At 49.4% G+C, this 24430-nt stretch overlaps 1 protein-coding gene across 1 annotated transcript in view; it reads right to left on the bottom strand.

Annotated features, from left to right (window-relative positions):
- Positions 1–24430, bottom strand: part of LOC144507710 (AP-1 complex subunit mu-1-like) — a 387219-nt gene that overhangs the window by 86607 nt on the left and 276182 nt on the right. The window lies entirely within an intron of this gene.

Raw genomic sequence — 24430 nt, forward strand, 5'->3', positions numbered from 1 at the left:
CCAGCTTAATTAAGGACCCCACAAACCCCGGACATTCTCTCTTCCACCTTTTTCCATCAGGATAAAGATACAAAAGTCTGGGATCCCCACGACAGGTTAGCGCCTGGGTGAACCTGTTGTAAACCGCGCCGATGTGACGTCACGTTGGGCAAGCTTTGAAAATACAGGGAGGTGAGGTGGGAAAATATGGAGGGGAAGGGATGATATATGGCAGCACGGTGGCACAGTGGTTAGCACTGCTGCCTCACAGCGCCAGGGACCCGGGTTCAATTCCCGGCCTTGGGTCACTGTCTGTGTGGAGTTTGTACGTTCTCCCCGTGTCTGTGTGGGTTTCTTCCGGGTGCTCCGGTTTCCTCCCACAGTTCTAAGATGTGCGGGTTAGGTTGATTGGACATGCTAAATTGACCCGAGTGTCAGGGGGATTAGCGAGGGTAAATATGTGGGGTTATGGGCCTGGGTGGGATTGCGGTCGGTGCAGACTCGATGGGCTGAATGGCCTCCTTCTGCGCTGTAGGGATTCTATGAAGATTTATATTGAAGTGTATTAAAATCTATTTAAATGAGGTTCTCGCCCTTTGTGAAAGCGAACCTCACAATTTCTGCGGCGAGGCGTGGGGTAAAACGCGGAACGCTACCTCTCCGGGGAGGATCCTGTTTCCCGATTCTCTCCGGATTTTCAGCCTGCGTCGCTGTTCTCTCTGACAGCGAGCAAGGGCTGAAAATCACCCCCCGCTCCTCCCCCAGTCTCTAACCTCTCTTGTACCCCTTGTCCCTCCTGGTGGTTGAGGTCACACCTTGGTGAATTGCTGCAGTACTCACGTGGCAACATTCCTTGCATATTTATGATTGGCCAAAGTTTCCAAATAAAGAGCGGCACGGTGGCACAGTGGGTTAGCACTGCTCGCCTCACAGCGGCAGGGACCCGGGTTCAATTCCCAGCCTCGGGTCACTGTCTGTGCAGAGTTTGCACGTTTGGCCCATGTCTGCGTGGGTTTCCTCCAGGTGCTCCGGTTTCCTCCCACAGTCCAAAGATGCGCAGGTTAGGTGGATTGGCCATGCTAAATTGCCCTTAGTGTCCAAAGATGTGCAGGTTAGGGGGATTGGCCATGCTAAATTGCCCTTAGTGTCCAAAGATGTGCAGGTTAGGGGGATTGGCCATGATAAATTGCACCTGAGTGTCAGGGGGATTAGCAGGGTAAATGTGTGAGGTTACGGGGATAGGGCCTGGGTGGGATGATGGTCAGTACAGACCTGATGGGCTGAATGGCCTCCTTCTGTACTGCAGGAATTCTATGATTTTATGAAATGCCCAGTTTTTAAAAAAACCAACAATGTGTACAGACAAGTAACTTTCTTTCAACCCTTTGATAATTCCAGATTTCACTCGAACTCTCTCCATTCATTATTCACACTTCACTGAGTTGTAAATTGACGCTGGTGTGCTTCTAACATCACCGCTGGCCCTTCCAACCGCTCTCTGCCAATCTGGAATACCAACACAAAGCTGTGAGCTCAACAAAGCAGCCCGGGGAATTATTACAGGGCTCCGAGCTAGATTTACATTCAGCTGATCGCAGCATTGTCAATCCTCACTCCTTTGATATTCTGTCTTTATCTCCACCCCCCCGCCCCCTCCCCTCCCCTTGTGCCAGGTTTAAAAAGGATCAGGCGAGATCAGTTGTGAATAAAACTGGACACTTGTAAAGAAATTCGACCTATGGCGATGAATGTCTTGGTTTTCTAAGACTTTGCCAATGCCTCTTCCCAATTCCATTAGGTGGTTCAAGTCTCTTGTAGAGTCAGAGAATCACAGAGCTTTACAGCATGGAAACAGGCCCAACTTGTCCTTGCCACCCTTTTTTTAAACCGCTAAGCTACGCCCAATTGCCCACATTTGGCCCATATCCCTCTATACCCATCTTACCCACGTCACTGTCTAAATGCTATTTAAAAGACAAAATTGTACCCGCCTCGACTACTACCTCTGGCAGCTTGTTCCAGACACTCACCACCCTCTGTGTGAACAAATTGTCCCTCTGGACCCTTTTGTATCTCTCCCCTCTCACCTTAAACCTATGCCCTCTAGTTTTAGACTCCCCTACCTTTGGGAAAAGATATTGACTATCTCGCTGATCTATGTCCCTCATTATTTTATAGACCTCTATAAGATCACCCCTCAGCCTCCTGCGCTCCAGAGAAAAAAGTCCCAGTCTATCCAGCCTCTCCTTATAACTCAAACCATCAAGTCCCGGTTGCATCCTAGTAAATCTTTTCTGCACTCTTTCTAGTTTAATAATATCCTTTCTATGATAGGGTGACCCTCACCCATGCCCACTCGGTGCTCCTACAACTTCTGCATCTTACACGGCCTAGCGCTACATTTGGGTGTCTCCCCCGGAAGCACATCAGAAGTGGAGGTGGCCTGCTGCCTTCCAAGCCCTGGAACCTGCGATGTCTTCCCCGGGTATCCTCTGGAGGACCTGGACCTGGAGGGCCCCGACAGAGGTTCGGGTATCACCAGTGTTGCCGTGCCACCCTGTTCTGCCCACCGCCCAGGGGATGTGCCGGTGTCAAGAAGGGCTTTGGACTGCCAGGGTCTCCTGGGTGGAAGGCCCTGGGACGGGCTCCAGCACTTCCTCCGCCTCAGGGGTACCTATGGGGCCCTGGGACATTGGGGCAGCTGGAGTGAGCTCCAGAAGTCTCAGAGTCACCTGATGCTGCCAGTCCTGGGGGCCTAGCATAGTCTGAACCACGGTGTCGAAGCAATTAGCAATGTCCCTCTGTGTCTGAACCATGTTCTCGAGGGCCTAGCGATGTCCCTCTGTGTCTGAACCATGTTCTCGAGGGCCTAGCGATGTCCCTCTGTGTCTGGACCATGTTCTCGAGGGCCTAGCGATGTCCCTCTGTGTCTGGACCATGTTCTCGAGGGCCTAGCGATGTCCCTCTGTGTATGGACCATGTCCCTGAGACCCTCAGCGATGTCCATCTGTGTCTGGACCTCCGAGACTGAGCCATACCTTGGGCACCAACACTATGAGCCAGACATGCTGCCCCAGGCTTTCCACAGCGGGCACCAGATTTGTTCCTACCAGTTTCTGAACCCATGCCCAGTGCCTTTCAGGATCACTATCAGATGAGGCCGGGCCATCCTTGCAGTGTTGGCAAGGGTGCCATGCAGTGCCCGCAACATCTCCTATGCTTCAAGCCCTTGGGGCTCCTCCAATCAGCCTTGCAGATGGCCATTTTGTAACGTTCTTTCAAATCTTTTGCTAATAAAGTATATTTTATGCAAAAAGAAGGAGTAGTGGATCTTTCCAAGCACTTTCTGTTTTATATCTGTCCTTCTCAAGTTCTATGCAGCATCCTGGGATTTTAGAAGTTATATTTTTTCTCCTGATTGACACTGTTGTTGTGGATTAAGTGCCGATGTTATACTGCCACTGGCATCAGTGAGCAGAGGGAGCGGTTAATGCCAACTGGTGTAACGTTAATTAAACCACCAACCCTTCAGTCAGGTACTTGCAAGTTTAACGAGCCCTTATTCTAAGAAAACAAAATCCCAAGACACCAACCATCTCAAATCCCAATTTGAAATAGTCTTTGCTTGGATGAACTTGCTTGTTGTAAGGTTGCAGGGTTAGTTGTTGAGTCAGACACTGATGACAATGTTAAGAAGATCCTTCAGTCGACTGTAGTTAATTTGCAAAGTATCTGGAATTAAGAATCTACTGACGACCGATAAACCATTGCATCAGCCCACCGAATGGACGATTCGCCGAACGCGCCCATCCTCTCCCTGTAAACCCTGTACATTCCTCCTTTTGGAATAACTATCTAATTCCATTTTGAATGCTTTGATTGAGCCCGTCTCCACCTCACACTCAGGCAACGCATCCCAGATCCTAATCACTTACTGTGTGAATGTCTCCTCCAAACTCTCAGACAGTGCATTCCAGATCCTAATCACTTACTGTGTGAATGTCTCCACCAAACTCTCAGACAGTGCATTCCAGATCCTAACCACTCGCTGTGTGAATCTGTCTCCACCACACTCTCATACAGTACATTCCAGATCCTAACCACTCGCTGTGTGAATCTGTCTCCACCACACTCCCAGACAATACATTCCAGATCCTAACCACTTGCTGTGTGTAAAAGTGTTTCCTCATGTGGAAATTGCATCTTTTGTCAATTACTTTAAATCTGTGCCCTTTGTTTCTCAATCCTTCCACCAAAGGGAACAGTTTCTTCCTATCTACTCTGGACCCTTCATGATTTTGAACACCTTATAGCATGGTGGCACAGTGGTTAGCACTGATGCTTCTCAGCGGGTTCGATTCCTGGCTTGGGTCACTGTCTGTGTGGAGTCTGCAGATCCTCCTCTTGTCTGCTTGGGTTTCCTCCGGGTGCTCTGGTTTCCTCCCACAGTCCAAAGTGTTTGATTTAATTTGATTTATTATTGTCACGAGTTAGAATTCAGTGAAAATTATTATTTTTCGCGCGCTATACAGACAAAGCATACCATTCATAGAGAAGGAAATGAGAGAGTGCAGAATGTAGTGTTACAGTCATAGCTAGGGTGTAGAGAAAGATCAACTTAAGGCAAGGTAGGTTCATTCAAAAGTCTGAGGGCAGCAGGGAACAAACTGTTCTTGAGTCGGTTGGTACGTGACCTCAGACTTTTGTATCTTTTTCCCGAAGGAAGAAGGTGGAAGAGAGAATGTCCGGGGTGCGTGAGGTCCTTAATTATGCTGGCTGCTTTGCCCGAGGCAGCGGGAAGTGTAGACAGAGTCAATGGATGGGAGGCTGGTTTGCGTGATGGATTGGGCTACATTCACAACCTTTTGTAGTTTCTGGTGGTCTTGGGCAGAGCAGGAGCCAGACCAAGCTGTGATACAGCCAGAAGGGATGCTTTCTATGGTACATCTGTAAAAGTTGGTGAGAGTCGTAGCGGACATGCCACATTTCTTTAGTCTTCTGAGAAAGTAGAGGCGTTGGTGCTTCTAGATGTGAGGGTTAGGTTGATTAGACTCATAGAGTCATAAAGGTTTACAGCATGGATTGTGAAGGTTAGGTCGATTGGTCATGCTAAATTGCCCCTTCGTGTCAGGGGGATTAGCAAGGCAAATACATGTGGTTACAGGGATAGGGACTGGGTGGGATTATTGCCGGTGCAGACTCAATAGGCTGAATGGCCTCCTTCTGCACCATAGGGATTCTATGGATTCCATCAAATCTCCTCTCAACCTTCCCTTCTCCAAGGGGAACAGTTGCATGTGGGGAGGCAATGGCCTAGTGGTATTATCGCTAGACTATTAATCCAGAAACTCAGCGAATGTTCTGGGGACCCGGGTTTGAATCCCGCCATGGCAGGTGATGGAATTTGAATTCAATAAATAGTATCAGGAATTAAGTATCTACTGATGACCATGAAACCATGGTCGGAAAAACCATCTGGTTCACTAATGCCCTTTAGGGAAGGAAATCTGCCATCCTTACCCGGTCTGGACTACATGTGACTCCAGAGCCACAGCAATGTGGTTGACTCTCGACTGCCCTCTGAAATGGCCGAGACATTCAATTTCAAGGACAACTAGGGATGGGCAATAAATGCTGGGCCCAGCCAGCGATGCCCATGTCCCACGAATGAATATAGAAATAATTTCTCCAACCTACATTGGTAGGGGAATTTCACAGTAACTTAATTGCAGTGTTAATGTATGCCTTACTTGTGACTAATAAATAAACTTTAACTTAAGTTCTTCATTCCTGGAATCATTCTCGTGAATCTTATCCACCCACTGAAGAAACAACCAAGAGTCCCATTAAGAAACAACTCTTGTCCCATTAAGCCCATTCCTTTCACAATCATGGACGTACAAACTAGGAGCAGGAGGAGGCTGTTTGGCTGGTTTGAGTTTGCTCCACATTCGAAAAGATCTTTTTATTTGCAAAAATATACTTTGTTCATACAAAATCTGACAGTCACATTGCAAAACAGTTCCGATTGTTGCAACACTGAAGTATAATGATATTCACATTTTCCCCAGAGATTAACATTTAATCTGAGGTGTTTCAGTAATGAGAACATTACAAACATTTCAATATTCTCATTGCAGGGAGTACAATTCTTTACAAACTGTATATATCCGTCTGTCATGTTGCACACTGCGGTTCTTCAATACAGTTACTCACAATTAGGATTAAGCGCAGAGTCTGAGGGGTTTTCCTGGTTACTTGCCCCTTGGTGTTCATTGGCTGAAAGGTCTGAGACAGCGACTTTCCCCCTTTGCGTCTCTGCGCCTTAGTGTCCCAAGCTTGAGTGCGTCCCCCATCATGTAGTCCTGGACTTTGGAATGCGCCAGTCTGCAACACTCAGTCGGAGACAACTCCTTGTGCTGGAAGACAAGATTTGGGCAGACCAAAGAGCGCCTTTCACCAAGTTGATGACCCTCCAGCAACAGTTGACGTTTATCTCGGTGTGCGTCCGTGGGAACGGCCCGTAGAGCACAGAGTCCTGCGTCATGGAGCTACTCGGTATGATCCTCGTGAAAAACACCGGGGTCAGAATTCTCCGGACGTTCATGCCGGCGGGATTCTCCAATCCGGCTGGAATCCCAGCCCCGAACGCGAGTTCCCCCACCTGCGTGGTTTTAAACAGTTAAAGTTAAAAGCTTATTTATTAGTCACGTGTAAGGTTTACGTTAACACTGCAATGAAGTTACTGTGAAAATCCTCTAGTCACCACACTCCGGTGCCTGTTTGGGTCAATGCGCCTAACCAGCACGTCTTTCAGACTGTGGGAGGAAACCGGAGCATCCAGAGGAGACACGGGGAGAACGTGCAGACTCCGCACAGACAGTAACCCAAGCCGGGAATCGAACCCGGGTCCCTGGCGCCATGAGGCAGCAGTGCTAACCACTGTGCCACTGTGCCGCCCGGGGTTGATTTCAATGGAAATTCCCATTGACAGCATCGGGACCAGAGAATCCTGCCGTTAGCAAACAACGTGCCACATTTCACTGGCTGGAAACACATGGCTCGGAGGCCGGAGAATCTCATGCCTATTCTCTCTCCAGACCTTCTTTGCAAAGGTACAGTCCTCAAGGAGGTGGACAACGATCTCTTCCCCCTTCGAGCATGTGCTGTGTGGGTAAAGGATCTGACCTTATCTGATCGCATTGTAACCTCAACTCCAAATTCCTGTCTAATCCCGATACCCTTTGGTGAACTGGTGAATTGGAGCGATGACAATAATCTCTCCCTCAATGTCAACAAAATGAAGGAGATAGCCAGTGACTTCAAGAAGCGTAGTGGAGAACATGCCCCTGTCTTCATCAATGGGGACGAAGTAGAAATGGTTGAGAACTTTAAGTTTCTAGGTGTCCAGAACACCAACAACCTGTCCTGGTCCCCCCATGCCGACACTATCATTAAGAAAGACCACCAACGCCTCTACTTTCTCAGGAGACTAAGGAAATTTGGCATGTCCGCTACGACTCTCACCAACTTTTGCAGATGCACCATAGAAAGCATTCTTTCTGGTTGGATCACAGCTTGGTATGGCTCCTGCTCTGCCCAACACCGCAAGAAACTACAAAGGGTCATGAACGTAGCCCAATCCATCACGCAAACCACCCTCCCATCCATTGACTCTGTCTACACTTCCCTCTGCCTTGGAAAAGCAGCCAGCATAATTAAGGACCCCATGCACCCCAGACATTCTCTCTTCCACCTTCATCCGTTGGGAAAAAGATACAAAAGTCTGAGGTCACGTACCAACCGACTCAAGAACAGCTTCTTCCCTGCTGCCGTCAAACTTTTGAATGGACATACCTTGCATTAAGCTGATCTTTCTCTACACCCTAGCTATGACTGTAACATTACAGCCTGCACACTCTCATTTCCTTCTCCATGAACGGTATGCTTTGCATAGCGCGCAAGAAACAACACTTTTTACTGCATACGAATACATGTGACAATAATAAATCAAATCAAATCAAATCAAACTCTTTGGGTTCTAATCCTATTGGCTCAAACTCCTTTAAGGCAGGTTAGGACTATGACAAATGCACGCAAAATTTAGCATCCTTTCCTACTTCTGGTGACATTTGAAAAGATATTGGAATCTGCAGTTCAGTGGAAGCGGATCTATAAATTGTAATCTAACTGCGCACCTAGCCAATGACGTTTGAGTTAATTATAAGCCAGCTTTCTGACAGAGCGTGGATCATTAGTTCCTTGCAGTCAGTGCCCTGACGTGATTCTTAACATTCAGCCTTTCAGCAGACGCTTCAAAGAACAAAGACCAAAGAACAATACAGCACAGGAACAGGCCCTTCGGCCCTCCAAGCCTGCGCTGCTCATGTGCCCAACTAGACCATTCGTTTGTATCCCTCTATTCCCAGTCTGTTCATGTGGTTATCTAGAAAATTATCTAGAAAAATTGGCTTCCTGCCAATGGTTGCGTCCTTTTAAATTTGCAATGGAATATTTGCTGTTTTCGGAAGGAATTCAGGATGTCAGGGGCTTGGGAATAGAAGACAAAGGATACAGGAGAAAGCAAAAAAAAAGGAAAGGTTTCAACTCACACCCACTAGGGCGGCACGGTGGCACAGTGGTTAGTACTGTTGCCTCACAGCTCCAGGGACCCGGGTTCGATTCCCGGCTTGGGTCACTGTCTGTGTGGAGTCTGCCCATGTCTGCGTGGGTTTCCTCCGGGTGCCCCCGGTTTTACTCCCACACTCCAAAGAGGTGCAGGTTAGGTGGATTGGCCATGCTAAATTGATCCTTAATGTCCTGGGATGTGTAGGTTCGAGGGATTAGCAGGGTAAATATGTGGGGTTACGGGGATTGGGCCTGGGTGGGATTGCTGTCGGTGCAGGCTCGATGGGCCGAATGGCCGCCTTCTGCACTGTAGGGATTCTATGATCATGAATAGTGATCAGTCAGCCATTGTTCTTCCCTTTTCTAAATAAAAAGAGAAGTGGGCCGTGAGCCTGAAATGGTGACCATTCCCGTATGTCACACAGACCGGCTGAACATTGCCTGTTTCCAGTCTTTGTTGAGCTCTGCTTCAGATTTCCAAACAGTTTGGGCCCATTTTCCGGCTGCACTCACCCAAAGACTATCCCACCCGAGGACAAGGGACCTTGGCATGACCCGCTACAATTCCCGCGGGATGGGAAAATTCCACCCTCCACGTCTTTTCCTTTCGGTTGCCTTTCCTTCAATGGCATCAGTTTCCATCACATTTTATTCACCTCTAATCATAGAATTCCTGCAGTGCACAGAAGGATGCCATTCAGTCCATTGAGTCTGCACTGACTCTCGGACCTCATCTTATCCAGGCCCTATCCCCGTAACCCCTCACATAGCCAATCCACCTGCACATCTTTGGACACTAAGGGGCAATTTAGCATGGCCAATCCACCCAACCTGCACACCTTTGGACACTAAGGGGCAATTTAGCATGGCCAATCCATCTAACCTGCACATCTTTGGAGTGTAGGAGGAAACCGGAGCACCCAGAGGAAACCCATGCAGACATGAGGAGAATGTGCAAACTCCACACAGACAGTCAGCCAAACCAGGTTTCGAACCCGGGTTCCTGACATTGTGAGGCAATGGTGCTAACCACTGTGCCACATGCGTGAGCATGGCTGGCTATAGGCCAGCATTTGTTGCCCATCGTTAACTGAGGCAGCACAGCAGCACAGTGGTTAGCACTGCTGCCTCACAGTGCCAGGGATCTGGGTTCCATTCCGGCCTCGAGTCCCTGGCTGCGTGGAGTGTGCACATTCTCCCCGTGTCTGCGTGGGTTTCCTCCGGGTAATCCGGTTTCCTCCCACACTCCAAGGATGTGCGGGTTAGGTTGATTGACCATGTTAAGTTGCCCCACAGTGTCAGGGGGATTAGCAGGATTAATATGTGGGGTTACAGGGATAGGGCCTGGGTGGGATTGTGGCCGGTGCAGACTTGATGGGCCGAATGGTCTCCTTTTGCACTGTAGGGATTCTATGAACCTCTGAATTGCCCTTGAGAAGGTGCCTCTTGCAGTCCATGTGGTTTAGGTACAATAATAGCAGTCTTGATACATGTTTTTGAAATACCTTTTGGTTTGTCAATCATCTCCTCACTAAATAACCCTTAAAATATGTCCGTCCTGTGAACAACATCAAAATGATGGATTATCTGGTCATTATTGCATTGCTGCTTGCTCTGTAAAAATTGGCCGCAGTGTTTCCGACATTTCAGTAGTACCTTGTTGGCTGTTTTGGTTCATGGGTCACTGGCTGGACAGCATTAATGACCAAGTGACCTGTGGGGCCTTTTCAGGGGACATTGAAGAGTCCACCACATCACTCTGGGCCTGGAGTCACGTGTAGGGGAAACCTTGGCTGGAATTTTACCGGCACTCCCGCCTCGATTCCGGGGACGGGCGAGGCTCGGAGAACGGCATTCTCCGTTGGCCTCGGGTGGGATCGTACGAACCTCGGGCGGACGTGCTGGTAAAATTCCTCCCCATGTCTACATCGGATTTCCTTCCCTAAAGGACACGAGGATGAGACTTCATGACAGTTCTGTAGCTTTGTTGTCCACCACTTCTGAGACCAGCCTTCGATTCCAGATTTAAGAATTAACCAAATTTTTTAATTCTTCCAGTTGCCGAGGTGGGATCTGACCTTGCCACTCCAGGCCACTCGTCCAGGCCTCTAGTCCAGTGACACTTCCAGTAGAGCACCTTAGGATAAGGGGTAGGATATTCCAAACAACAACGAGGAGAAATTATTCCTCTCAAAGGGTCGTGAATCTGTGGAATTCGCGACCCAAAAGTGTGGTGGATGCTGGGGTGAATACACTTGAGGGGATAGACAGATTCTTAATTAGTTACGGGGCTGAAGGGGTATGAGGGACGGGCAGGAAAGTGGAGTTGAGGCCAAGATGAGATCAGTTTTGATTGCATTGAATGGCGGAGCAGGCTCGAGGGGCTGAATGGCCTACTTCTGCTCCTAGTTCTTATGTTCTTATTACTGTTCTCTCAGGATAGGGAGAAAGCAAATCTATCTTCAGATCCATAGAATCCCAACATTCGGCCCATCGAGTCTGCACCGACTCTCCAAAAGAGCATCTTTGTTTTTATTTCAAAAATATACTTTATTCACAAAAAAAACTTTAAAATAAGACATTTCAAATGACAGATCCAATAGTTACAAACAGTCCAATAAATGAATCATTTTTACCCTACAATACAGTGCTTATTTACAAAACATTACATTCATTACATTTCATGACTTAAAACTATGTACATGCGTCATCCGAGTTTACTGTGTGCCGTTATTTTTCAGATTGGCACACAGTTACGCAGGCCGAGGGTGTTCTGCATTACCCGGCCCTCGGTCTGCCTCGGTTGAGACACTTTACACGGTGGCCTTTCCCCATTGTGCCTTGGCGGCGGCTGCCCCAAGCTTGAGCGCGTCCCTGAGCACGTAGTCCTGGACCTTGGAATGTGCCAGTCTGCAACACTCGGTCGAGGACAATTCTTTCAGCTGGAAGATCAGCAAGTTTCGGGCGGACCAAAGCGCGTCCTTCACCGAGTTGATGACCCTCCAGCAGCAGTTGATATTTGTCTCGGTGTGCGTCCCCGGAAACAGCCCGTAGAGCACAGAGTCCTGCGTCACCGAGCTGCTCGGGACGAACCGCGACAAATACCACTGCATCTCACTCCAGTCCTTCTTTGCAAAGGCACATCCCACAAGGAGGTGTGCGACTGTCTCATCAGCCCCGCAGCCGCTTCGAGGGCAGCGTGCGGTGAGGTTGAGACCTCGAGTGTGCATAAAGGATCTGACGGGGAGTGCCCTTCTCACCACCAGCCAAGCCAGGTCTTGGTGCTTGTTTGTGAGTTCTGGTGATGAGGCATTCTGCCAAATGACACTGACAGTCCGCTCAGGGAACCATCCGACAGGATCTGCCGTCTCCTTTTCTCTCAGGGCCTCAAGGACGTTACGTGCTGACCACTGCTTGATCCAAAAGAGCATCTTACTCCAGCCCAAACTGTGCCCAATTCCATAACCCTGCACATTTACCATGGCTTATCCACCTAAACTATACATCTACCACAGCTTGGTATGGTTTCTGCTCTGCCCAAGACCGCAAGGAACCACAAAAGGTTGTGAATGTGGCTCAATCCATCATGCAAACCAGCCTCCCATCCATTGACTCTGTCTACACTTCCCGCTGCCTCATAGAGTCATAGAAGTTCACAGCATGGAAACAGGCCCTTCGGCCCAACTTATCCATGCCGCTCTTTTTTTTAAAAATCCCAAAGCTAGTCTCAATTGCCCGCATCGGCAAAGTAGCCAGCATAATTAAGGACCCCACGCACCCCAGACATTCTCTCTTCCACCTTCTTCTGCCAGGAAAAAGATACAAAAGTCTGAGCTCATGTACCAACCGACTCAAGAACAGCTTCTTCCCTGCTGCCATCAGACCTTTGAATGAACCTACCTCATATTAAGTTGATCTTTCTCTCCACCCAGCTATGACTGTAACACTATATTCTGCACCCTCTCCTTTCCTTCTCCCCTATGTACTCTATGAACGGTATGTTTTGCCTGTATAGCGCACAAGAAACAATACTTTTCACTGTATCCCAATACACGGGACAATAATAAATCAAATCAAAACACCTAAACTACACTTCTTTGGGCACTAAGGGGTAATTTAGCACGGCCAATCCACCTAACCTGCACTGTGTGAATCTGTCTCCACCAAAACTCTCAAACAGTGAAAGATGTGCTGGTTAGGGTGCATTGACCCGAACAGGCGCCGGAGTGTGGCCACCAGGGGATTTTCACAGTAACTTCATTGCAGTGTTAATATAAGCCTAGTTGTGACTAATAAATGAACTTTATTTCACAGTGCTTTCCAGATCCTAACCAATCACTGTTTGTATCCCAATACTTGTGACAATGAAAAAACAAATCAAGCCAATTCCCTCAGAAATGATAAAGTCTGACGGTCCTATGAGGTGAAAGGTGAGCCTTTAAACTATTTTAAGCGTTTTGTCAAACCACAAAAGAATAAAGGCAACTGACCCTGTGCCATGTGTGACACTGAATTCCAGCCTGCGCGTTAGACATGCCCATTGCAGCCCTTATTAAAATTCAGCTCAAATTGTGTCTCAGTACACATGAACGTGATGGAAATAAATTAAACAAAGTGTTTTCAGAATTAGCATACAGTAATTGGAATTGTGGCTAGATTTGGGAATGTGGCGACATCGGTCAACAATAATCAAACTTTCAGAATCTCAAATAGACAACTATTGGCTCAGCAATAAGTTCCTCGTTGTCTGCTGTCCTGTAATAACCTCCAGCGCCGATTCCCCCTTCTCCTATTTCTCTCCTCATAGACACCGGCTTTAGTTCCACGGACACTGGTGTGGTGAACCATATGTGGTTACCACTATGGGTACTTGTACATATGTTACTCTTGTTACTGTTGGGGTTAGGGTTGGGGTGTTCCACCTGTTATCATTGTTTATGTGGTACACTCTGTTCGGCTCTGCCTTCTTACAGGAGTATAAAGGTCACTGCTACTTCCTAGTAGCCCTTAGTCTGGGATAGTATTGTTAAGTAGTGTGCTCCAATCTTGTTGTGAATAAAAGCCTTTATTCCCGGGTACGTCCTAGCCTCCCGTGTGAATCAATCGCGCATCAACTGGTAACAATCATGGGTCATGGCGGCACGGTGGCACAGTGGTCGGCACTGCTGCCCCACAGCGCCAGGGACCCGGGTTCGATTCCTCGCTTGGGTCACTGTCTGTGCGGAGTCTGCACGTTGTCTACAAATGCAAGTCAGCCCTTTGCAAGGTTCCTTCGATCGCGCCTTCCAAACTAGCGAACTCTCCCCACCTTGAAGGGCCTCAGATTCAAGGAACACCATCACCTACAAATTTCCCCTCCAAGCCACTCACTATTTAAGTTGTCTATGTACATCAAGTTGCGCTCTGAGGTGCTTCAATACAATTGTGATATTCACTGTTTACATTCACTATTAGGTGGATTGGCCATGCTAAATTGCCTCTTAGTGTCCAAAGATGTGCAGGTTAGGTGGATTGGCCAAGGGGGTTCTATACAATTCCCCTCCCCATAGTTCACAAGGGTCCCCTCCGGATGCTCTGGTTTCCTCCCACAGTCCGAAAGACGTGCTGGTTAGGGTGCATTGGCTGTGTTAAATTCTCCCTCAGTGTTACCCAAACAAGCGCCGGAGTGTGGCGACTAGGGGATTTTCACACTAACTTAATTGCAGTGTTGATGGAAGCCTACTTGTGACACTATTAAATAAACTTTAAACTTTAACTTCTGGCCAGGTTGCCGCAGAATGCTCCAAGTAGTTGGGCCATGCCTATCACCTGTCCCTTGTGGGAAAATTTTATGCAGAGAAACACCTTTGACCACAAGTCCATCAGGCAGTGATCTGTGTGTAACGCCCTCGAGGCCCTGAGGGAAAAGGAGATGGTGGATCCTGTCGATGGTTCCCTGAGCAGACTGTCAGTGTCATCTGGCAGAATGCCTCATCACCAGGACTTACAAACAAGCACCAAGACCTGGCTTGGCCGGTGGTGAGAAGGGAACTTCCCGTCAAATCCTTCCTACGCGTCCAGAGTCTCACTCCATCTCTACGTTGCCCTCGAGGTGACTGCGGGGACGATGAGACGGTCGCACACCTCCTTGTGGAATGTACCTTTGCGAAAAAGGTTCTGGGGTGAGATGAAGTGGTTTCTTTGTCGAGGTTCATCTCGAGTGGCTACGTGATGCAGGACTCTGTGCTCTACGGGCTGTTCCCAGGGATGGGAACTCTGTGCTCTATGCGCTGTTCCCAGGGACGGGGACTCTGTGTCTACGGGCTGTTCCCAGGGATGGGGACTCTGTGTCTACGGGCTGTTCCCAGGGACGGGGACTCTGTGCTCTACGGGCTGTTCCCAGGGATGGGAACTCTGTGCTCTACGGACTGTTCCCAGGGACGGGGACTCTGTGTCTACGGGCTGTTCCCAGGGACGGGGACTCTGTGCTCTACGGACTGTTCCCAGGGACGGGGACTCTGTGTCTACGGGCTGTTCCCAGGGACGGGGACTCTGCGCTCTACGGACTGTTCCCAGGGACGGGGACTCTGCTCTAGGGACTGTTCCCAGGGATGGGGACTCTGTGTCTACGGGCTGTTCCCAGGGACGGGGACTCTGTGCTCTACAGGCTGTTCCCAGGGACGGGGACTCTGTGCTCTACGGGCTGTTCCCAGGGACGGGGACTCTGTGTCTATGGGCTGTTCCCAGGGACGGGGACTCTGTGTCTACGGGCTGTTCCCAGGGACGGGGACTCTGTGCTCTATGGGCTGTTCCCAGGGACAGGGACTCTGTGTCTACGGGCTGTTCCCAGGGATGGGGACTCTGTGCTCTACGGACTGTTCCCAGGGACGGGGACTCTGTGCTCTATGGGCTGTTCCCAGGGACAGGGACTCTGTGTCTACGGGCTGTTCCCAGGGACGGGGACTCTGTGCTCTATGGGCTGTTCCCAGGGACAGGGACTCTGTGTCTACGGGCTGTTCCCAGGGACGGGGACTCTGTGCTCTATGGGCTGTTCCCAGGGACAGGGACTCTGTGTCTACGGGCTGTTCCCAGGGACGGGGACTCTGTGCTCTATGGGCTGTTCCCAGGGACAGGGACTCTGTGTCTACGGGCTGTTCCCAGGGATGGGGACTCTGTGCTCTACGGACTGTTCCCAGGGACGGGGACTCTGTGTCTACGGGCTGTTCCCAGGGACGGGGACTCTGCGCTCTACGGGCTGTTCCCAGTGACGGGGACTCTGCGCTCTACGGGCTGTTCCCGGGGACACACAGCGAGACAAACATCTTCAGCTACTGCTGGAGGGTCATCAACTCGGTGAAAGACGCTCTTTGTCCGCCCGAAACCTGTTGGTCTTCCAGCGCAAGGTGTTGCCCCGACCGAGTGTTGCAGACTGGCACATTCCAAAACCCAGGACTAGGTGCTGAGGGACGCAGTTTGGGGCTGGCGCCACAGAGGTGCAATGGGGGAAGGTTGCTGTCTAAGAGCTTTCAGTCACAGTGAACTGAGTGGAGAGGAGTTGGACAGAAACCCCCTTGGGCTATATGACTCACATTGAATGTGCACAGTGAATATCTCAATCGTATTGAAGCACCTTAGAATGCAACTTTTTTTAAATTTCAAAAATATACTTTATTCACAAAAAAAAACTCTCCAATAAATCATTGCAAAATGACAGATCCAAAAGTCATAAACAGTGCAAAAAAGAATCATTTTTACAGTACAATACAGTGCTTATTTACAAAAACATTACATTTCGTTACATTTCATTTCTTAAAACTATATACATACATCAGAGTTTACTGTGCCGTTATTTTTCAGGTTGGCACACAGTTACGCAGGCCGAGGGTGTTCTGCAGTTACCCGGCCCTCGGTCTGCCTCGGTTGAGACGCTTTACACGGTGGCCTTTCCCCATTGTGCCTTTGCGGCGGCTGCCCCAAGCTTGAGCGCATCCCTGAGCACGTAGTCCTGGACCTTGGAATGTGCCAGTCTGCAACACTCGGTCGAGGACAATTCTTTCAGCTGGAAGATCAGCAAGTTTCGGGCGGACCAAAGCGCGTCCTTCACTGAGTTGATGACCCTCCAGCAGCAGTTGATATTTGTCTCGGTGTGCGTCCCCGGAAACAGCCCGTAGAGCACAGAGTCCTGCGTCACCGAGCTGCCCGGGACGAACCGCGACGAATACCACTGCATCTCGCTCCAGACCTTCTTTGCAAAGGCACATCCCACAAGGAGGTGTGCGACCGTCTCATCAGCCCCGCAGCCGCTTCGAGGGCAGCGTGCGGTGAGGTTGAGCCCTCGGGCGTGCATAAAGGATCTGACGGGGAGTGCCCTTCTCACCACCAGCCAAGCCAGGTCTTGGTGCTTGTTTGTGAGTTCTGGTGATGAGGCATTCTGCCAAATGACACTGACAGTCTGCTCAGGGAACCATCCGACAGGATCCGCCGTCTCCTTTTCTCTCAGGGCCTCAAGGACATTACGTGCTGACCACTGCTTGATAGCCTTGTGGTCATAGGTGTGTTTCCGGAAGAATTTCTCCACGAAGGACAGGTGCTGCGGTACGGTCCAACTACTTGGAGCGTTCCGCGGCAATGTGGCCAGACCCATCCTCCGCAACACTTGGGACAGGTAGAACCTCAAAAAATAGTGGCACTTGGTGTTAGTGTACCGAGGATCTACACACAGCTTGATGCAGCCGCACACAAAGGTGGCCATCAGGATGAGGGCGGCGTTGGGAACGTTTTTCCCTCCGTTCTCTGGAGATTTGTGCATCGCCTCCCTCCGGACACGATCCATCTTTGATCTCCAGATGAACTTGAAGATGGCCCGGGTCACTGCTGCTGCGCAGGACTTGGGGAGAGGCCACACCTGCGCCACGTACAACAACACGGACAGAACCTCGCACCGGATCACAAGGTTCTTCCCAGTGATGGAGAGGGAGCGTTGCTCCCACAATCCCAATTTTTTGTCTGGCTTTGGCGATGCGCTCCTCCCAGTTTTTGGCGCATGCCCCTGCCGCTCCGAACCATATCCCCAGCACCTTGAGGTAGTCTACCCTGACGGTGAAGGGGACAAAGGATGTGTCAGGCCAGTTCCCAAAGAACATGGCCTCACTCTTACCCTGGTTGACTTTGGCCCCCGAGGCCAGCTCGAACTGCTCACAGACTCGGAGAAGCCTGCGAACAGACGAGGGGTCCGAGCAGAAAACAGCCACATCATCCATGTAGAGGGAGGCTTTGACTTGCGTCCCTCCGCTGCCTGGGATTGTAACCCCTTTGATGCCTGGGTCGCTTCTGAGGGCCTCGGCAAAGGGTTCAATGCAACACACAAAAAGGACGGAGGAGAGAGGGCAGCCCTGCCTGACTCCAGACCTGATCTGAAACATATCTGATTCCCACCCATTGATTGAAACTGCGCTACTGATGTCTGTGTAGAGCAGTTGGATCCAATTGCGGATTCCCTCCCCAAAGCCCATTTTGGAGAGCACATCCATCATGTAGCTGTGCGATATTCTGTCAAACGCCTTCTCCTGGTCTAGATTGATGAGGCAGGTGTCCACCTGCCTGTCCTGCACGTAGGCGATCGTATCCCTGAGTAGCGCGAGGCTATCAGAGATATTCCTGCCGGGTACAGCACAGGTTTGATCAGGGTGGATCACTGACCCCAGAGCAGACTTGACCCGGTTGGCGATGACCTTGGCCAGAATTTTATAATCCACATTCAATAGTGAAATGGGTCTCCAATTTCTAATTTCTTCCCTTTCCCCCTTCTACTTGTAGATGAGGGTGATGATGCCTTTCCTCATGGACTCTGACATGCTGCCTTCCAGAAGCATACTCTCGTATACTTCCAGGAGGTCCGGGCCCGTCAACTCCCACAACGCCGAGTAAAACTCAGCCGGTAAGCCGTCGCTACCGGGACTTTTACCCTTCTGAAGGGACTTGACGGCCTTTGTCAGCTCATCCAGAGCTACCGGTCTGTCCAGGCTCTCCCGCTCGCCGTCGTCTAAGATCTCTGTGATAGACGACAGGAAAGACTGGGAGGCCGTGCTGTCTGTTGGCTTCAGGTCATACAGTCCGGCATAGAAGGATTTGCAGATCCTCAGAATGTCAGACTGCCATGACCCTACAGAGCCATCTTCTTCCTTCAGGCTTGTGATCACAGAGGTTTCTCTGTGCACCTTCTGGAAGAAGAAGCGCGAGCACGTTTCGTCCTGCTCCACGGAGCGGACCCTGGACCGGAAGATAACCTTGGAGGCCTCCGAGGCAAAGAGCGAGGCTTGCTGGCTCTTCACCTCCCGGAGGTCCTCCTTGACATCAACCCCCACCGACTGCAGTTGGAGTAGTTCCTGCATGCTTTTCTGGAGTCGGGACATTTCCCCCCATCTCTCCCTGGCCTTCTGAACCCCTTTGCGGATAAAGAACCTCTTGATGTTGCCCTTGATGGCTTCCCACCAGAGCGATGGAGACTCAAAGAAGGGTTTCACGGTTCTCCAACCGTGGTAAACCTTTTTGAGTTCCTCGAGGTTCTCTGGGGTCAACAGTTCTACATTAAGCTTCCAGGACCCCCTGCCCACTTTCTGGTTTTCCTCCAGCTGACAGTCTGCCAGCAGGAGGCAGTGGTCAGAGAAGAACACCGGCTTGACATCGGTGGACCTGACCGTGAGCGCGCGGGATGCAAACATGAAGTCGATCCTGGAGCGGACAGACCCGTCTGGCCGCGACCACGTGTATCTACGCTGCCCTCCGTCTGCCGGGGTGCGTGAGGTCCTTAATTATGCTGGCTGCTTTGCCGAGGAAGCAGCAAGTGTAGACAGAGTCAATGGATGGGAGGCTGGTTTGCGTGATGGATTGGGCTATATTCACGAACTTTTGTAGTTTCTTGCGGTTTTGGGCAGAGCAGGAGCCATACCAAGCTGTGATACAACCAGAAAGAATGCTTTCTATGGTACATCTGTAAAAGTTGGTGAGGGGCATAGCTGACATGCCAAATTTCCTTAGTCTTCTGAGAAAGTAGAGGTGTTGGTGGGCTTTCTTAACTATAGTATCAGCGTGGAGGGACCAGGACAGTTTGTTGGTGATCTGAACACCTAGAAACTTGAAGCTCTCAACCATTTCCACTTCGTCCTGTGTCGAGCTTCTTGAGTGTTGTTGGAGCCGCACCCATCCAGGCAAGTGGGGAGTATTCCATCACATTCCTGACTTGTGCCTTGTAGATGGTGGACACATTTTGGCAGGGAGTCAGGAGGTGATTTACTCGCTATAGAATTCCCAGTCTCGGAATTTCTCCGTGGTTCTGCTTAATGTTGCAATGCTCAGTGCTTCTGTGCTCGAGACTTCTTTGCTTAGCCAACCGTCATTTAATAATAAATCTTTTAAACGGAACAATTCCAGTTTACAGTGCAATACTTGCTGAGAATTTCTATCATGGGAGCTGGAGTGTTACAAATTGGTCTCAGATCAGAAAAAATATTCATGTCAGATCCTTGAGCAACGTACTGTCTTTGAAGAAGCATCAGAGGTTTGAACATTCACACTAAAGCAAATACTCAGTGAGCAATTCCTTCATAGAATCCCTAAAGTGCAGAAGGAGGCGATTCGGCCCATCGAGTCTGCATCAACTCTCTGATAGAGCCTCTTACCCAAGCCCAAACTTTACCCAATTCCATGACCCCGCACACGTACTATGGCCAATCCATCTAACCTGCACATCTTTGGACATTAAGGGCCAATCCACCTAATCTATGCATCTTTGGACACTAAGGGGCAATTTAGCATGGCCAATCCACCTAACCTGCACATCTTTGGACACCAAGGGGCAATTTAGCATGGCCAATTCACCTAACCTGCACATTTTTGGACATTAAGGGGCAATTTAGCATGGCCAATCCACCTAACCTACACATCTTTGGACACCAAGGGGCAATTTAGCCTGGCCAATCCATCTAACCTGCACATCTTTGGACATTAAGGGACAATTTAGCATGGCCAATCCACCTAATCTATGCATCTTTGGACACTAAAAGACAATTTAGCATGGCCAATCCACCTAACCTACACACCTTTGGACACCAAGGGGCAATTTAGCCTGGCCAATCCATCTAACCTGCACATCTTTGGACATTAAGGGACAATTTAGCATGGCCAATCCACCTAATCTATGCATCTTTGGACACTAAAAGACAATTTAGCATGGCCAATCCACCTAACCTACACACCTTTGGACACCAAGGGGAAATTTAGCATGGCCAATCCATCTACGCTACACATCTTTGGACACTAAGGGGCAATTTGCCATGGCTAAGCCACCGAACCCACACATCTTTGGACCGTGGGAGGAAACCAGAGCACCCGGAGAAAACTCACGCAGACACGGGGAGAACGTGCAAACTCCACACAGACAGACACCGAAACCCGAGTCCCTGACGCTGTGAGGCTGCAGTGTACCAACGTGCCATCCATCAATCCAACTGTCTACTCCAGAGGGTTGCTCCACATTTGAGGTTGGATTGGGTGACTATTGGTCTCTCGGGGAATCAGGAGAAATGGGCAGAGGGTTGGAAGATCAACGGTGAACGCACTGAATGGCGGATCAGGCTCGAGGGATTGGATTGTTGACTCCTGCTCCTATTTACTATGTTTCCCCCCCCCCCCCCTTCCCCTCGATCTGAGGGCAGCATAATCACCACACCAGGAGTGAACCTTTAACCTTCTTACACACTGTTGGAGTCATCAGGGGAGCTCTGAACACTCCACATTGTTAAGTTAAAAACTTACTCTCAAATCTGCAGCAGACCTTTGCAATGTTGTAATGTTATCTACACTATTATTAAAGTATATCTCATTGGTTGCAAAGGCCATCTACTAGTGGAGTAGCTTATCCTCTAAAAGATACTCTGATTCACAAAGCCATTGATCCCAGTGGCTGCGCTCATTCTCCTGCCTTCACTAGCTCACTCGCTCTTTGAAGATGACAATAAATGGTGGGGATTAGATGTGATATTTGCAGAGCTAATTAAGGTGCTCTGATCTGCCACCACTCATCTCTTATCTCTGTTCGCACCTTGATAGTCTGAATCAAAGCCCTCCCAAGGAATGACAAAATCCTATGCATCAAGTAACGGTCCATAGTTTCCCGTCCAATGCTTTGCCCTTCCTTCCTGGAAGACGTAGAGTCCTCTGTCATAAGACGGAGGTCATGATGTGGAGATGCCGGCGTTGGACTGGGGTAAACACAGTAAGAAGTTTAACAACGATGTGGAGATGCCGGCGTTGGACTGGGGTAAACACAGTAAGAAGTTTAACAACACCAGGTTAAAGTCCAACAGGTTTATTTGGTAGTAAAAGCCACACAAGCTTTCGAGGCTCCAAGCCCCTTCTTCAGGTGAGTGGGAATTCTGTTCACAAACAGAACTTATTAAGACACAGACTCAATTTACATGAATAATGGTTGGAATGCGAATACTTACAACTAATCAAGTCTTTAAGAAACAAAACAATGGGAGTGGAGAGAGCATCAAGACAGGCTAAAAAGATGAGACAATACACATCTTTTTAGCCTGTCTTGATGCTCTCTCCACTCCCATTGTTTTGATCTTCACCCTAACTGTAACTGCAACAATACAATACTGTACCTTCTCCTTTCCTTTCTCCTCTATGTACTCTATGAACGGTATGCTTTGTCTGTATAGCACGCCAGAAACAATAGTGTTCACTGTACTGTTCATCATGCTAGAAGCAAAAGCTGTACAGAGGCACTGTCAAGGGGATGTATCTCATACAATCCCCACAGTACAGAAAGAGGCCATTTGGCCCATCGAGTCTGCACCGACCACAATCCCACCCAGGCCCTACCCCCATATCCCTACATATTTACCCCGCTAATCCCTCTAACCTACACATCCCGGGACACTAAGGGGCAATTTAGCATGGCCAATCCACCCAACCTGCATATCTTTGGACACTAAGGGGCAATTTTGCATGGCCAATCCACCTAACCTACACATCTTTGGAGTGTGAGAGGAAACCGGAGCACCTGGAGGAAACCCACGCAGACACAGGGAGAATGTGCAAACTCCACACAGACAGTGACCCAGGAATTGAACCTGGGTCCCTGGCGCTGTGAGGCAGCAGTGCTAACCACTGTGCCACCGTGCTGCCCATCTATCTATCTGAAGACAGTGTCAGGTGATGGCAAGCCATGATGGGACAGTGGCATCGGCATCAACCAATTGATTAGCTTGAGATACCCCGGGACAGTACACTTCAATTTGGGTTTGCATAAGGTGCAGGAGAATTTGACATTTCATATTGTTTGAGGATAAACCTTTTAGAAGTGAGGTGAGGAGAAATTTCTTCACCCAGAGAGTGGTGAATGTGTGGAATTCACTCCCACAGAAAGTAATTGAGGCCAAAACAATTTCAAGAAGAAATTAGATATAACTCTTGGGGCTAGCGTTAGGGTTAGGGTTAGGGTCAAGGAATATGGGGGGGGGGGGGATCAGGATATTGAATTCAATGATCAGCTATGATCAAAATGAATGGCGGGGCAGGCTCAAAGGGCAGAATAACCCGAGGAGCAACAGTGTGGGGCCCAGGAGAGGGAGCCGGAGTGACGGTTCGGGGCCCAGACACAGCAGTCAAAACACACCTTCCCTCCCTGGTACATGTTGTGATTTCAAATTGTTTTGTGGTGATGCAGACGAATGAAGGTGACGTGTCTCGGAGTGCTGGGGATGAAACTGTCTCCAAGCTGAGGCCAATTGATATTCTGAGCTCAAGGGGGAATCAACGGGATATGGAAAGTGGAGTTGAGGGAGAAGTTCAGGAATGGCAGAGCAGTCGAGGGCTCCTATTTCTGACAACTTGATAACAGAATTTATTTTTATTCATTCGTGGGACATGCGCGTTACTGGCTGGCCAGCATTTATTGCCCATCCCTAGTTGCCCTTGGATGCAGTTGAGAGTCAACCACATTGCTGTGGCTCTGGAGTCACATGTAGGCCAGACCGGGTAAGGATGGCAGATTTCCTTCCCTAAAGGAACATCAGTGAACCAGATGGGTTTTTCCAACAATCCACAATGGTTTCATGGTCATCAGTAGATTCTTAATTCCAGATATTATTTTATTGAATTCAAATTCCACCATCTGCCGTGGCGGGATTCGAACCCCGGTCCCCCAGAACATTAGCTGAGTTTCTGGATTAATAGTCTGGTGATAATACCACTAGGCCATCACCTCTCCGAATTAATCATAGAAACATAGAAACACTGCAGTGCAGAAGAAGGCCATTCAGCCCATCGAGTCTGCATCGACAACACGCCAAACTAGGTCCAATCCCCGTAACCTCACACATTTACTCCACTAATCCTGCTAACCTATGCATCCTGGGACACTAAAGGGCACGTTAGCATGGTCAATCCACCTAACCCGCACATCTTTGGACTGCGGGAGGAAACCGGAGCACCCGGAGGAAACCCACGCAGACAGGAGGGGGGACGTGCAAACTCCACACAGACAGTGACCCAAGCCGGGAATCGAACCCAGGTCCCTGGCGCTGTGAGGCAGCAGTGCTAACCACTGTGCCACCGTGTTGCCCCGAAATTAAACAATGAGGATTTGTATTCCTAACCAAACGTATGGACTTGGTACAGAAGCAGAAAATATTCAATGGAAACACCTCAGGCCGTTGTTGGGATGAATATAAAAGATGCATTGTCTGTGAGTTCAGATACATCTTCTGCATGCATCCATTTCTACTGGACACTCATGGTTTTATGCAGCCGACAAATAGACAGAAACAGGCTG

The sequence above is a fragment of the Mustelus asterias genome, chromosome 19, assembly GCF_964213995.1.
Source record: "Mustelus asterias chromosome 19, sMusAst1.hap1.1, whole genome shotgun sequence".
Classification (NCBI taxonomy): domain Eukaryota; kingdom Metazoa; phylum Chordata; class Chondrichthyes; order Carcharhiniformes; family Triakidae; genus Mustelus; species Mustelus asterias.